The sequence below is a fragment of the Protopterus annectens genome, chromosome 3.part0, assembly GCF_019279795.1.
Source record: "Protopterus annectens isolate FY-2018-M chromosome 3.part0, PAN1.0, whole genome shotgun sequence".
NCBI lineage: Eukaryota > Metazoa > Chordata > Ceratodontiformes > Protopteridae > Protopterus > Protopterus annectens.
In genome coordinates this window covers 686111329-686129367 of record NC_056731.1, presented here as the reverse complement: position 1 = coordinate 686129367, position 18039 = coordinate 686111329, and positions in this window count along the sequence as shown.

Below are 18039 nucleotides of genomic sequence, written 5' to 3'. Positions count from 1 at the left end.
ATGTTTCCCAGGGACCTGGGCTGCACCAGTGGATTACATCATGTGTGTGGGTTAGAGCCTGTGATCTAATTGGCCATGTGTGGTTGTTATGCATGTGAGTGTTGCGGTGCCCTACAGATGTTTCTGGTGTGCGCGGGTATGTGTGCACACAGTTCTGCCATATGTATGGCCTACACAGGGGTATTATTGACAGCTCCAGACTGTACAGACCAGGTTTTGCAGCTCACGGTGTCCAGCCATGGCCACATGACCTGTGCCTGCAAGGGATTGTACGGGCACTACCAGGCAGAGGTGCAGATTGGGTACTGTCCGATGACACATGTCCACTGGAATCTTGTCCCCATTGCGACCATCCAGGGCCACGTCCATGTGGCCTGCTGGGTCATGGTGTGGACAGCGCAGCACCAGCTGCACTGCTGCTGCTACCGCCACTATGGGAGCGGGCATGTGTGTAGCTCATTCACGTAGACCTGCACCAGGTGACATAGCTGCCCTACATCCACGTGCCCTACGCCTCATTCCTACCAGATGTTCCAGCACGGACAGCTCATGCTCGTGGATTGTCATACCACGGTTAAGGATTCCAACCATGTCACCCAATCGTCTGTCCAAAACATCAGCAATCTGCTGTTGAGCATTTGCCAATGCCTGGATGTTGTTGTTTAAAGAACGGATAGAAGCCCTCTGAAGCCTCTGCCCTTCTCTGTTCTTCCATTCAGCACATGCCTGTGCCGCCATTACAGTCTGAAACATGCGTCTGGTGACACCAGCTGCTGCGCTCTGTTCTGCAGAGGCATGTCGACCAGAGGTTCTCCTATGATCAGCACTGACCACATGCCTGTGTGGCCCATCTCCAGTCATTTGACTGAGACCATGGTGTGAATACACACCTTCCATAGCCACCATGTTCCTGTTCCAAGCTACCACATGCTAACTGTCCTTCCTCTATGGCCACTGGTGATGGGGAATGTGTTGGCATGAGATCTGTGTGTGGGGATGAGGGGGGTATAGGTGGAATGGCAACCACTGGCACAGATTCAGCCCTGACAACCCTGCCTATGCCTCAAGCATATGTTCATTATCACTGCTAGAGTCTGTGGGGAAAGTAACATCAGATGGACCACAGGAGAGTAATGCACCTACATCACCTATGAAGGCAAACAAAGACTCTACATTACAATACAGACGCACACACACACACACACACACACACACACACACACACACACACACACACACACACACACACACACAAACATACAGACACACACACACACACCTTGCATGTGATTTGACAGAAGGCATGCAACATGCATGTGATACAGCAGACGGCATGCAGCTCAGACAATAATAGTGGTAGTTATCATACATCCCTGGGTTGCATACAATAGCAAGCATGTATCATAGCAGAAGCCATGCATTTCACACAATCATGGTAGTAAGCATGCATCCCTGTGTTACACCATGTGGACCAGCACAGGTTAACAGTACACATGGCTGATGTGTGGCATATGACCTTGACATTAACATGTAGTATGACATGTAATCTGCTGGCATGTGCATTGACATGCATACATGTTTGACACAATGGTGTCCTGTCACATGCACAGTGGTGTAATGGTATCACATTGCAGTGTTGTCTGTACGCCCTAGAGATAAAATGCACTTTTAGCAGATGTGCATGACCATTGAAGGGTATTATGAGGCGTCTATATTGCTATACGGTGTGAAGTACAGACACAGTGCCATTGCATGGAATCATGAGGTTTCTCTATTGCTATACAGTGTGGATTATACACACAGTGCATAGCCATGACTGTGTGCATACACAATACATATATACTGTGGATTGTGACCCATGTCATTGAGGTGTATACACAGTAAACCATGATGTGTAATGTGTGACACAGGTCACCGAAGGACATACGAATGACACCCCTGCACATCTGCAAACATATTTTAGCTGCCTGGCAACCATGTCCACTCATGGCAGACTTGTCAGTACACCATGCCCCACATGACATTTGTGTACCACACACACACGAGGTGCACGGCTGACAGTGATGTCCAACAGCAGCAAGGGAAATGTACTTATCTGTGGCCTGATGTGGTTGTCTGTGTATGTATGTGGATGCTGTACAGGTGACTACTGTCATGCTGTGACGCAGTCATGATGTTCAACACATCTTATGTGGTCGAATGAAGTTATGCCTCCACAAGCTGTGCACAGGCTTGTAGGATGTCCAGTGTTCCACATCTGCAATATAACCATTCAACAAAGGCTACAGTTGGACCATTTGTAGCCAATGTACAACAGGGTGTACACACAAACACATCACATCTACTGTGTGTTGCTACATGTCTCTGGCCATCCTCCATGGCCATGTGTTTGCATGTGTTGGCCAAATGGTTGTGATGGCCGTCTATCTCACATGTCTGTGTTGTCCCATATGACATACACCCATAGATATCAGATACTCCACTGTCCACAGGGTTATGCAGACAAAGGGTTGTATGTTTGGTATGTGGGGTATGTTTTATGGGATAGTGAGACAATGTTGCAGCCAGACCACTACATGTCATGGACATGTCAGATGGCACATCACAATGTGTGCACTCATTGCAGGGGCATATTCCACAATGGTCAATCTTGTGGGCTACCCATACTGCAGCTCACTGTGTAGTACTGTTTGTGTACCCCACATGTGTAGTTCTGATGTATAGTACATATTCCTACATTGAACAACACCTCCACCGTTGTATGCACAGCTATCCACACATCTAGCAATGATAGTTTCTGAGGTTTCATGTCAGTGTTTCACTTAGTTTGTAAGTATTGCAAATGGGTAGCCAGTGTGATTGATTAAAGATGCAACCTGTATATTGTGACCGGACCATACATTATGTGTACATGTGTTAACTGGCCACATGGCAAATAGATCTGTGCATTAACATGCCTGATACTTATAACTGTCTCACCTGCAATGGCCTGCTGTCTCTGCGGAATGCCAGAGGTACCTATATAGAGGTGACACAGCAGTATGATCATTATCCACAACTGTAAGACAGCTACAGGGTGCAATGTGCATGTTAACACTCTCACCAGTACAATAGGACATACTATGGAGTATACTCATGTGTGCATACACAGAGTAGTATACTATAGTATGTGGCATGTGTGTATACATGCCTTGCATAAGATGTTACATTACATATTGCATAGTGACACATGCAACTATATGGGATATATTAGTTATATGTGCAGTAGTGATTTACCCGACAACTCCAGGCTCAGTGGTTGGGAGACACCCACCTCCACGATGGCAGCTAAGGTTTGTGGATGCTGTTCTGATGGTGTCCCCAGGTTGGCCAGTAGCTCCTTGGTACATGTGAGTGGGGGCTGGGTTGGTGGCCCACCACCTGTTGCACCTTGTTCCCTTGCGATTGCATTCACATGCTGTTTTGCATATCTGATCAGGTCCGTGCAGTGTCTGCACACCTGCTGGTATGTGTGGTTATGGCCACTCACATCATTATCCCTCCTGCGAAGTTCCTGCCACATGTCATCACGCTGCTGTGCATGCTGTGGCACATGGCTAAACAAGACATCATAGTTGTCTTGGAGGTAAGGTATAAGGGCCTCATCCTCCAAGTGGGTATAGGCCTCGAGCCTTGCTCGCAGCATATCTGGAAGACATAATGATGGAGACAGGTCACAGTATCTCTGAGATGCACAGAGATACAGCTGCACATACATGTGTATCACATTTATTACATATGAACAGTTGTCTTTGCAAATCTTCATGACACTGACACCACTGACATGTTTGTGTCACACACATGTGACACCCATTGGGGATTGTATATTATCACCATATGTGTGTGTCACCTGATTACATTGCTCATACTCCATGTGGATGCTGTCTTGATGTGGGCATGTCTGTTTGACTGTACTGGTGTTCTTACCTATCAGCGCATGCTTGGATGTGTCCACATTAATGCTGTTGACCTTGATGCTGTGTATATGTCACATATCAACACATACACTGCCTTAATGGACATGACCTGTGACAATGCAGACATGCACATGGAAGCCTTTACATGCATGTGTTTTGCCATATACATCTACACGGCACTGTACAGCAGTTCAACATCCTGCCACATATCGCCTGTGTTGCACATGTGATACACATGGGACACTGGCTAGCCGGATGGTATTTGCAGGGATGGTTATCAACTATAGCATGTACGGCCAAGGTCATGTAGTAGTTTGTATGCCCTCGGCCATGTATGAGCATAGGATGTAAGGTTATTTAGCTGCAGCCAACAGCCATGTTTCCGGTGCCAGGTGAAGCAGTGCCACATAACTGATCCAGATGGTTAATGATACATCTACCATGTGGTCATCACGCCATGTCTGACAGAGGTGAAATGTGCAGCTTTGCTGGACAGGGTTGCATAGTATGGCAGGAGTATGTAACGTGTATGGCACAAGGATCTGTCCAGCATGTGGCAATCCTTGTACTAGGAAGGTGGATGTCCATGACATATGTATTTTAGATCAGGATATGTATGTGTAGCATGTCTAACATCACAGTGTTGGACATGTCTTTATGCAGAGTAGGCATCATGCTACATAGTAGAGATGAGGATTGTGAAGGCTGGTGTCGCCCATCCAAACATTGGCAATACCCCTTAAAGGTGATATGTGATCCGATATTGGTCACTTGAGTGATGAGTATGGCTGTACAATGATCTCCATGTTCATGGATGGCACCCTGTCATGACTAGGTTTGCCTCTTATGACTACCTGATAGGCTTGGTTACGTCACTAGCTCAGGGAGGTAAACTGCACAGCACCATCCCTTACACACAGTGTCCATTATGTTGACCGCTGCCTAGGTGGTAGTTCATGGGTACAGGGTTAATAACCTAGCGGTGACAATGCAATATACAGCTGTCAGATTGTGCACATATGTCACACACCTCACCCACAAAGCCCATTCTGTAGGCTGTCCACAACACTGAGTCAACTATTGCTCCTAGGTCATAACCATTCACATACTTACATAGGCAGCTGCCTCCCATTTGTCTGTGTGGTATGGGCTACAATGAGGGGGAGTACAATAAATTAACCCTGTTTTACTGTAGCTGCCACTGATGTGATATGCACATATTACTCAGACACCTTTTGTAGTGTTGGTTCTGTCAACAGTCCACTGGCAGAACACTCCTGTGACATACAAAGGTACATCTAGTATACCGAGTGTAGGTGGAACACAGTATGGGTGATGATGTCCTATGACCTGTCACAGGTATGATATGCAGTGTGAAATCATCCGTACTGTCATCTACATCTGTACTGCTAACAACATATACGTTGATTAAGGTTCATGGACTTACAGACCAGACTCAGCAGGGTAGTAGTGCTGTGCCTCCCATTATGAGTGATGTCTTCACTTTGTGGGTTGTGATAACTGTTAGTGTGCACCATTCAGTGTTTTCACAGACTGACATGAAGCTATGTTTTACTTGATGTGTATGTGTACAGCAAACTGCTTTGGCATATGTGTATGATACAACCAGGGATGTGGACAGGTTCTATACAGCCTGAGTGCCCCTTGTACCATCATAGTTATGGTTACAGGGGCTCTGTAGTGTTCAAAGATATGTGATTGTGTACCTGTTGGGTGGGCAGTGTGTTTATGTTATCCGACACCCTATCTGTATTGCTTATTCATGCTCAGCACTTGTTCAGAACATGAAGCACTTCATGAGCTACTAATTACTATAGCACTCAATTCTCCTCATTACCTACAGGTAAACACTGTTTGTACTTACATTTCCTGCTTGTTTAGATTAAATCAGCTGTTGTACACACTTTCTCCACATATGTAGTGGGAAATAGTTAAATATTCAGGCATGTCCAAGTGTCAATTCCCAGTGTGATCGCCTGTCTATATGATGAATATGAGCATCATGAGGCAATATAGAAATTGTCTCGTGTACACAGTGAATACTCCCCTCCTAACATACAACACTACAACCTGTGGGAGATGCACATATCTAGCCATGCTGGAGGTAAAGCTCTCTCCAACACAGACTGAACCTGACAATCATGTGGGGATGTTAAACGCTTGCACCACACCACACTCATCACATAGTCTCACTAGATCTCCACCACCACAAGCCACACATAGTAAGACTACAACATTTGCGGAGCCTATCAATACTACTCTGTCTAGGCAACAGAGAAATCCAAAGCAGAAATGCAGGCAGCCCCCATCACCCAACACAACACCAATTACTTATAGCCCACAGACTCAGTGTGCCCATCAACCACAGCCAATAAGGCGATATAACGTACCCAACACACTAGTCATAGGTGACTCTATAGGCGGTCACACTGATGTCCCACTCAGCAGGCTACACAAGGTGATAGTTAATGTCAGCTGTCTGTCGGGTAACAGGATCCACAACATAACCTATGCACTCAGGTCACTCCTCAACAGGTACAATATGACTGTGTCATTCTCCATGTTAGTGTGAATGCCCTGAGATGTACCTTCCTGGACTACATGTACAGAGACATGGAATAGCTCTCCGATCTTGTAGCCCAGGCAGGTATTGCCCTAGCCCTGAGAAGCATTCAGCATTCATCCAGACTGATAACGCAGTACAACGACTGAATTATTTACTTCAACAATTGGCTATGCTTCTGGTGTCATTCCAAGGGTATCCAGTATCTGCCTGCTTTGAATGACATGGTCAACAGAACACGATGCTTTGACACAGATGGCCTGCACCTGTCGGCCCTGGGATTACAGATAACATCTAAGGCTATTGCTGCTCCTATAGTGTCTGTTTTAGACACGGTTCAAATAACATATTCACCACCATAACAGGAACAGGCAAGCAAAATCTGAGGGTAATGCTACTTAATGCTTGACATCTACATCTCAAACGCACTCACCCGAGGCACTTCTTGTAATGGACCACTTTGATATCTGTGCAGTGACTGGGACCTCCTTCTAGGCTCCAGAGAGCACCCCTGCATTACCAGGCTATTACTCATACCACACCTTTCAGTCATGTAACCAGGACCGGATCACCCACGGCAGAGGTGTGTCCATATTTCCCAAAGATATCCACACCTCCAGGCTGGTTGCTTAGCACAATGCATCAGAGGTAATCCAAGTGCAACTAACTCTGGCCATAACTGCTATACAAATTGTAGCTTGCTACCGATTCCACACCATACTCCACGGTTAACGGTCCTCACTTCTTGGTGCACTGGAAAGTAGGGTTCAAACAGAAACTACTGATGTGCGACTGACACTATCCCACCATTAACTGGGATACCTACTCATGTACCGACACATTAGGCCAATGCTTTCTGGGATTCATAACCTCCAATCGCCTGGATCAACTTATCCACACCACTACCAGGGCCAACAATATCCTAGACCTGGTCATTACCAACATGTGTGACTGGTGTTCCACACCTGGGGTTATCTCCTCGTTGGTCAGATCCGAACGTATGCTAATCACCCTTGTTATCCACATCCTGGCATCACACCCTTTACGGAAAATACAGTACAATATTTCTACAAAGCCAACTTCAGGCTTCTTATGACAGCAGTAGTAAATGTCATGACACCCATGCAGATGGACAATACAGTTACAACCGCTAAATCATACACAACTGCACCTAATTAGCACTTACATGACTGCATGGATCATGCTACCCCAAATAGAGCCATGATGGTACCCACCAGAAAACGGACACCACTCTGGTGGTTCACTGCCATGGACATAATGTACAACAGAAGGAGGAGACTATTACAAAGTAGAGTACAATGCCATGAGTGGGGGAGGTCCCTGGTCAGTCTCAGTAGGAATTTGAGATCCCTTATCACATCCTCCAAAGCTCGCTATGTAAACATTACCGAGACTAATTCCAAGGACTACCACAAAGCATTCTAGAGGTATGTCACTACTCTCGATGGCGATAACCACATCTGCTCTGACATACAGCAGTTAGGCACGATCATTACAGAACCGACTGATATTGGCAACATCCTGGCAGATAGGTTCAGTGCTAACTTTACACCCCTCTCACACCCTAAAGGGTCCATATCTATACAGGAACAATACAGAGTCCCTGTGATCACAACTACGCAGCTCAAAGCTGCACTCTCTAAAGCCAGGAACACAGAATCCATGTGACTGTACATCATCCCAGGCTGCGATTTCCATGAACTTCAAAGCAAAATGGCTCCCCACTTGGGCACCATATTCACTAATAGCCTTGCATCAGGCATTGTGGCCCCTGAATGGCACACAGCAACAGTTATCACACTCCATAAAGGTGGTGCCACAATGGGCCAGGGGAACTATTGCCCTATACACCTGACTAGACTATTCTGCAAGGCTATGGAGCACATCATCATGAATCTCATTCACAGAGACATTGGTGGCCTCCAAACCTTTCATCCACACCCAGTTTGGATTTGTTAGGGCCAGACCATGCCTCCTAAACCTGGTGGAGTCCTTTCAGACAGTTACCAAAGCAGTAGATGAGGGTAAGGAGGTCCACACAGCCTACCTTGACCTCTCAAAGGCTTTCAACACCGTTCCTCATTCTGGTATTGTCAACATACACATCCACCTGCACATCAACCCCTATGTCAAGAGATGTTATGCAAAGTGGCTCACGGACAGAACCCACACAGTGAGGGTAGCATACCTTAGTTCCTACTGTAAATCAGTTACAATTTGCGTCCCCCAGTCCTTGGTCATAGGGCCCCTCATGTTCGGTATATGCTTCTCTGAGGTACAGGCTAGCACAGAAGGACTTAACCTAAATAATTTTGCAGACGACTGCAAACTAGGGGCCATGATTGATTCACCAGCTGATACAGACACCCTCCATAAGGGTGTCACTGGGACGGATACCTGGTGTAAATAACATGGCCTCAAGCTGCATGCCACAAGATGCATAGACATCCCCTTTGGATTACACCAATCACCCACAGACTATCACATAGGTGGTAGTCCCCTACATACATAAGACATAATAAGGGATCTTAGAACACAAGTAGATAGCATCCACTCCTTTGATAACCATATTGCCAAGGTGGTGTGGATATCCTTCTACGTGGCCACCCTAATCTCTAATGGGTTTGTAGCCAGAACAAAGGCAGCCATTGTGCCTCTCTACTCATGACTTATGAAACACATTAAAGGGTACAACACCCCATTTGGGATGTACCTTACGAGACAACAGCAATGGCTTTAAATACCACAACATTACCACACCAAGAGGATTACTGACCTCAGAAGGATGATGTATGCTGCCCAACTATAGAAACCCCAACTGTACTCATTTGCATACCACATACTCAGAGGTGATCTCTGCTGAACATAAAAGGCCCATGTCCAAAATAATATTGATGGATATGCTCCACATAAGCAAACGCCACTTAGAGCCACATGCTCTGGGATATGTACCTAAATGCAACGATGACTAGGACATGCTGGAGGGATACATTTCTGACCCAGACACTCACCATGCTTTGGAACATGATTTCTATGTACATCAGGCAGGGACCCTCACTAGCACTCTTCAAGAGATACCTCAATGGGTGGATGGGCAACAGACATGTACACCAGGGATCACTGCAGTGGCTCTGCTGTACAGAGGCACAGGAAACTAATGGTTCTGCTGTTCACAGGCACAGGATACTAACCTAGGGAGGTGCCGCAAGTGAAAGCACTGTAGTTAGGCTTACAAATGGACTTGGCCAGACAGCATAGTACCTAACTATGAACCTATGAAGCTATTACATGTCCTTTGTGCATGGATAATTGACTAACTCTTCCATTTCAATTAGCTATCATGCTGATACACTGTCTGGTGACTACAAGTCATATGTATCTTGTTATTGTGTATTGTACATGCCAATAGACATACCTGATGTTTGCATAATATAACAGTAATGCTATGTAAAATGTTAGACATATCTACCTAAAATACTGTACATTTCACATTTTTGCAACAATATCCCACACTGCAAATCATAATTGCAAGCAGGACCACCTTAGACATGTTATTCTCAGTTATATGCCCATACATATGCCTACTGTTACAGTATATCAACATATACTATCCCCTGTTATGGCACGTACTTGATGGACAAACCCTGCCACTGACAGTGGCTGGAGTGGTATTGTTGTGTTAGTCCTTATGTAGCATCCCTTGTGGTGTATGAGGTGTTTACCTTGAGAACCACAGCAGTACACACAATTTCTATGAGCATTACTATGCTCAACAGTACATCACTACATAATACCTTTTCCCACTATATGCATTGCGTACACTTTAATTAATATAGAACAGGTACTACATACACTAACATACTGAGTGTTCTACATACCTTATTAGTATTCCGAGTTGACGATAATATCAGTCCTATTCCTTTTCTGTTTTAATGGTTTTCTCGTATGTACATACGGTTTGAATGTATGACAAGCCATCCTTTTATACGTAGATACCAGTAAAATGTGGTATCCTGCCACCGATTGGTGTTCTGGAGTAGATGATTACATGCACATCAGCTGTGCAGCTACTCTATTAGCCAATTACATGGCAACAGTGGGGTATAATTGAATACTCCACTTGGGCATTGTCCCTTTGCCCTACCTTCGAGGAAGACGGCCTGGATGTGTTGTTTGTGATCAATTGCAACAGCTATATGGAGACACACAGAGATATTTTAACTTCATGGCCCCCGTGGATTGTGTATAATGGCTAGAGGATGTAGTTCTACATGTGAGTGTAGCTGTTATATCAGCCATCTGATACGGGATTATTGCAACCAAACCCTGTAACATTGGCGTCTGTTCCATTGTACAACAGCAACAATTTCACATAGGGCCATTACAGTGTGTCTCTCACAAGGTATGCAGATGTCATAGAGTGAGTGGATGTTTATGATGTTATCACAGTCTGTATTGCAATTGTTTTGGGTGTGGGGGAAATGTAGGTGGGTGTACATAGCAGATGAAGGTGTGTAGGAACTGCATTCATACATATTCCATATGTATATGAGGGCTCCTTCCCTAATTGAAGACCTATAATTTAGTAGACTAATACTATGGTTATTGCAGTCTTATTCATTAAGCTATTGTTAATTGGTTCCTATATAGCATGCAGGTGATGTTGGTCCTTCAATCCCTTCGGAAATACATCGGTATGTAATGAAATGTTGCTACATGAAAGCTGTCTCGTATATTTCTGTCACAGATACTTGCACTCATTGGAGTTGTGTTGGTGACTGAACCTCTTTTGGCTTGGGTTGTCACCTTTTCAAATGGTCATAGTGGGACATTTGCAGGACACACATCAGATTTTAGAGGCCGACACATACCCACGGTCAGTACAAAGTATAGAACTTTACATATATGCCTATATAAAAGCTTATATTCTTGTAGCGGTTTACTTGCTTATCCTGTTTCTTGTTACATGTAGGTATTTTAGATACAGATGACTATTTTATGCAACCATTACAGTAAATATGGAACATGCAAAATGTTTCGAGATTGTAGGGCATTAGTATTTGTACTCATTTTGGTCAGGACACTGCCGCACATAGAGGGACTGCCCCTCACAAGGTGGGACAGGTGGTAACCCTATCTTTAGCTTATGCCCATAGCACATATTTGTAATAGTGTATAGACATATATACTCTCCATATCCTTTGTTCATAATGTTCGGTCATGGCGGAATGTGTGATTGCTATGGTCCATGTTGTGTACATATCTGAAGACTTCAACCGCTGTATACGGCATACCCATGGATTCAAGAACGCACACACTTCCAACAACCACATTACCATTCCCAGACTCCCAAACCCCACAATACCGAACACTCAAACTCGTGACAGTCAAACTCCCGGAACTAACACAAACACAGAACACACACACGCACACACAGACACACTGCTACTCATCACATCCAAACAAACCATCCTACACTACGTATGGCCAGGTGGCCATGCCCCCATACACACCCCATGTGGGTGGCTGCACCCCCCACACCAAACCTACTGTAATAATCTTGCTCCGAGATAGGACAAACAGACACATGAAGCAAACACACACACACACATTACAGTCCCCCGGAAACACACACCATACTCAGAACACACACTTGCACACACTACAGCAATCAGAAACACACTTAAACACAGTACCTACCTGGACCGCAGCACCAGAAGCACTAACTAAATGTCCCTTAACAACGTGATAATAGTACTTGCTGTTCTAGCGTTCTGGTACTGTGGTCTTTCGGTCTTTAAGCCTCATGATTACGCGTGTCGGTATGTAAAGCATTCGGTATTTGGTAGTATCCTATTTATATGTACCTCCATGGTTGTGTACATGTTGTTAACCTATCTATATATTTGCATATATATGTATATCTGTATATATTGACATATATCTCTCTATCCCCCTTACTCTCTCTATATTTTATATATATAAATATATATATATATATATATATATATATATATATATATATAGAGAGAGAGAGAGTGAGAGAGAGAGAGAGAACACACCTTTTGTTGGGTACATGGCGGTGTATACTATTTTCTGAACTCTGCCCTTTTGTGTTTTAACCTGTCACAATACACACCTGCCTTTGGTACATCTCAGGTAGCTTAGTGGTAGGTGATTGTGCACATGGTTGCGTGTTCTACTCCTGGCAGTGGTCGTTTTACCTCTCAGAGCAGGCACTATTAGTATAAGGGTGAATAACGCACATTTTGAGGTTCTGGGCAGCTTTGCCCATGATCTGCGTGATATTCAGCAAAGGTTATACCTGTTTTTCGCATATCCATGTATTCATGTTTAAATGACGCTTACCGGCACTTGCCAGTGCAAAAACCCGCTAAAGTGCTTAAACGTGCTCTAATGACCTGTATCCAACATCCATTATTCGGGACATTGGAATTATGTAACAGCCCTTGCAGGTCGTGGAACCGGGAACATGCACGAGACAGTCAGTGGCTTTACCACTGGGGCATCTGGGATATGTACAAGTGTTATGGTGTTTAGTATGTGGACTGTACTACGGCTGTTCCTCCATACTGCAAACAAATGTGTAACTCAGTTAGTTTACATATGGATGATACCTATTAATAGTATGTCCAAGTGATGCTTAATGGATGTGCTCCAGCTATGGGAATCCATGTCACAGTGAGCCACACACTGTAATGTGCTACACCTTGCCACAACCATAACTGGAGAATGCTGGGGTAACAGATACCTGTCATGGGTACTCCTCATGCTTTGGAACTACATCCCTGATTACATTATATAGAGCCCCTCATTAACACACCAAGGAATCCTTGCAGAGTGTGTTGGGAACAGTGGTTACACCCCAGGGATCCCGCAATTGGCTCTGCTCCACAGAGGGACAGTTAGTTAATCAATGGGGTGGCGACAGCAGACATATTTTGGTTAGGCTTATGAATGTCCTCTGACAATTAGGCACTTACCTACCGATGTACCTAGGAACCTATACATACAGTATCAACACATGCTGTTAGCTTAATTTACTGTTCAGGTGTTGACTAACCTTGTACCAATAGCTGTTGTGTGTGCAATAGTTGAGGGTTGCCTATGTAGGATGCACACACTAGACCACCTATATGTGACAATTTACAGGTGGTCGTGTGTGTGTGCCATCCATCTTACTGTGTGTGCAGGTGGAGAAGTGTGTCAGTCCGTAGGGGTCTACACTGTCAGTGTATGTGCTATATGTTCCCTCTTTGCCAAGGCATGGGCATATTGGGCATGCCTCTGTCTGCCTACTAGGGCTAGCACAGGGTGTTCATGGTCTGAATCCCTCTGTGCCTGTGGTGCCCTTGGCAATTGCGGTGGGCTGTGAGAGCCTTCACCATTATGTCCCTGCTGCAGCTGTTTTGACAGGATCATATTATGTAGCATGGCACATACTATGAAGATGTGGACACATGTGCCTGGAGAGTACTGCAAGGCTCCACCAGATATGTCCAAGCAATGGAACCATGATTTCTGCATCCCAAACACACGCTCTATGATGATTCTGGTTTGTGCGTGTGCCTCATTATGACATTTTGCATGGGTGTGTGTGCATTTCTGATGGGAGTCAACATCCATGGCTCCAGTGCATAGCCAGCATCTCCCACAAAGTTGCCATATGGGATGTCCCCCCTGACAAATACCTGGTACAGCTGTGAGGCATGCCAGATGTGGGAGTCATGGTAGCTTCCAGGGCTGCCAGCACACACATCTGTGATATTGCCGTGGGCATTGCACACGACCTGGCAGTTGATGGAGTGGTATCCCTTGTGGTTTATGTAACGCCTACCATTTTCACCAGGTGGTGACTTGATATGTATGTGCGTGCAGTCTATTGCACCCAGTACCTCTGGGTAGTCAGTCACATGGTGGAAGAGGCGCATATTGCTGGCCAACTCCTCCTGAGTTCGAGGGAAGTATATATGCTCATTGGCATGTGGTAACATAGCATCCAGGAACTGGTGGAGTACCCTGGATGCTGATGCCTGTGAGATCCCCATGATATCTCCAGTTGGCCTTTGAAAGGTACCTGTGGCTAGTATTCTCAAGCTTACACATACCTTTGTGTCCACTGGGATGGGTTTCCCTCTGTTGTTTCTGGCTCTGAGTTGTGGCCAGCACAGCTCAATGATTTCCTGTATGATGTCCCTGTCCACCCTGTAACACTGTACTATCTCCAGATCATCTAACCCCTGGTAGGTTACCCTTGGTCTGAACACTCTTCTCCTCCTCCGGGGCCTGAGGTGGTTGTCAGCATCATCCTCCACACCACCTTCAGTCTCCAACAGATGCTGATGAATCACAGCTATGGCAGCTCACAACAAGTACATTGTAAAAGTTCCCTGTCTGTTTACACCGATGGTGCAGTGTTTGGAAATACATGAGTGTGTGTGAGGTGCCCTCACACTTTATACTATTGTGCTTTGGAAGATGATGATGTCATAGGCTGTGTATGTACAACCAGAGCCGCAGGGTATCTTACTTATGTGTTTTACCACAGGTACTGCTGTTGTGGTGCCTTTGGTGTTGAATTACATTTAGCTGCCATGGATCACCTCTTGCCCTTGCCTTCACTTTTCAAAACAATTCCACTCCCATTGTCAGGCATGCATCCAGCAGCCTGCTTTCTTGTTTTGTACTTTCCCAACCCAGGATTATGTTGCGAAATGTGTTCTATAGCCGATCTACTGCTGGTTTGCTTTGCTCTACTGTGACAGTTCTCTTTTCTTTGCAATCCAGCACCTCCCCTATCCTGTTCTGCAGGTTGCTACTAGCAGCCTTGTTAGCTACTGTCAATTGCCCACTGTGAGCTAATAGGTGTTAATCACTCAGTTGTACTCCAATTACCCTACTGTGGCATTTCCTTATTGTCTTCCCGTAACCTTCCTGTTTCAGCTGTGGTGTGCACCGCGCGCAGCCGTTTACAGAGTTTCAGGCACGTTGTCATCCACGTACACATGTGCTTTCAGTCAACTTGTGCGCTCTCAGCTAAGCAAAGCTATGGCTACATCCACACCCCTATTCTGCGGCTTTGCTTAGCAACGGGCAACCCAGATTAACAATGCTCCAATGTGATTACACCTATGGTGGCACACCCCTGTGCTGATGTCATGTATACCTCCAGGCCACTCCTCGGTGTTGTACCGGTGTGCTGTGTGGTACATTCTTAGGCTGGCAGGATGTTTGCGATTCAGTATTACTTGCCTCATTTGCATGGCATTGACTACTAATTCATAGCTACCATGCCGAACACTGTCACAGACCCTTAGCAACCCTTGCACCTTGGTTGGGGTGAAGCATGCATACATTGCAATTTTATGACATCTGTATATATTTTCCTTGTGTTCCCATTTGCGCACACATGCCCTGCGGTTGTACTTTGCGTTAGTGTGGTCATGACATTAAATGCTAGTTTTTATGTGTTGTGTGTGTTTTTTTATGCCATTGACTGTATATTTAGCCATTGGCATATGTTACCTTTGTAATACGTAAGTTTGGTCCGCTTTCATGGCTCCGATATTCTGTTTGGAAAAATGTAAACCGTTTTTTTTTTGGTTTACATTTCTGTATGCTTACGCTACACCTGCACCACTTCATGAATCGCTATGTACCTTCATTTGCATGCTGCACTACTGCACATGGGGTGATTAGCATACATGAGCTGAGAGCTGCGCAGATCTGGTGTATGCTGGTAGTGCACATGGAATTGGATCATACCTGAATCGCTCGGCGGCCATATTTGGCATTAGACCACCTACGCTATGCCTGAGCCTGGCGCAATCTTCATGAATCCCGGGGAAAGTGTATATATATATATATATATATATATATATATATATATTAAAAACAAAATTCATGTATTAAAAAAACTGTTCAAGACATCTAAGAAAAAATGAATGATATGAAATTGCATACAAATATTATTATAAAAATTGAGTACTCTAAAAAATAAATAAATATTAAAATAATTGTAAATGATAAAACCTTATGCAAACTTAATTATAGCATCACTTATGGTAAAAGACAGTCATTTTAACAAACATTCTAAAACATTTACTGTAAATCACCTGTTTAAAAATCTTATGAAAGAGACAAACAAAAAATTCTTAGGCCAAATAAAAAATGAATACAAGAAATAAATATATATGAAAAGAAAATGAAATTATTAAATATATTACAAACTGTTTCTTAAAACCTCATTCCCCTATTAAAAAGTTCATTTTAAAATAAATGAACAAGAGTAAGGAATAGTAAATATATAATTAAAATAAAGCCCTAAAAACTATTAGTCCATATTCTAAGACCTTATAATTTAGCAGCTCTTAATTTAAGAAGGGGGGCTATTGAGATACAATCATTTAGCCCTATTTTTGTGTTGTTGAGTGTTAATATGTTTATTCATTTTGCAGTGGAGTTAATACTTTTAATAAATTTTGCAAACCCGGCTGTCACTTAGCTTTATTTTGTACCCTCCGAGGGTCTATTTTCATAGTTATTGGTGTCAATCATGAGTCAAAAACAGAGAAATGCTTGGCATTTGGTCAGCAATGCCACAAGTGTAAAAAATGGAACCATTTTCAAAAGTTGTTCAAATCAAGTAAACCTCACACAGTTATAAAGAAGTGTTACTCATAAAAGCAAGTTGATCATAAGAAGAGCTGAAATTCTACTTTCTATGTAGATGGTGAATCAATAATTGGTGAAAAGGTTGATGCAGTGAATTTGTTGGCAAAGAACAAAGTATTTTGTACTGTCCAGATCAATGGTAAATCCACTGAGCTCAAGGTAGACACTTGTTCAAAGTGTAATGTTATATCAGCAGACACATTTGCTGAAGTGAGAGCTGGTGAACAACTCAATGTGGTTAGCAGTGCAAAAGTTGTTGCTTAGGTGAAGAAATTCAAACCAAAGGTTCAGTAGTGCTTTCATGTTATTTTGCTAGCAACTGTTACAGCTTGTTATTCTATGTTGTCCAAAGACCTGTGAGTCAGTATTGGGTCTCAGGGAAAGTTTAAGAATTAACCTGCTTTCTTTTACCAAAGAAGTTCATTATATAAGCACATATCCTAGTTCCAGTTAATCTGAAGCTATTTTTTCAGAGTATGCTGACATTTGCAATGATAAGTTGGCAAACTTCAGTTGTGTATTCTATGAAGGTAGACCCAGAGGTCAGTCCAATGGTCAGACCAGCAAGAAAAGTTCTGATAGCTATGCAGAATAAAGTTAAAGCTCAGTTGGATAAAATTGTTCAGCAAGGTGTAATTTGTCCATTCACAGAACTAACTGAATGGGTGTCATCCATGGTAGCAGCCCAAAAGAAAGGCTCAGATGAAATCAGAATATGTATTGACCCAAGAGATTTGAACAAAGCTTTAAAGAGACCACATCATCCAATGCATACAGTCAAAG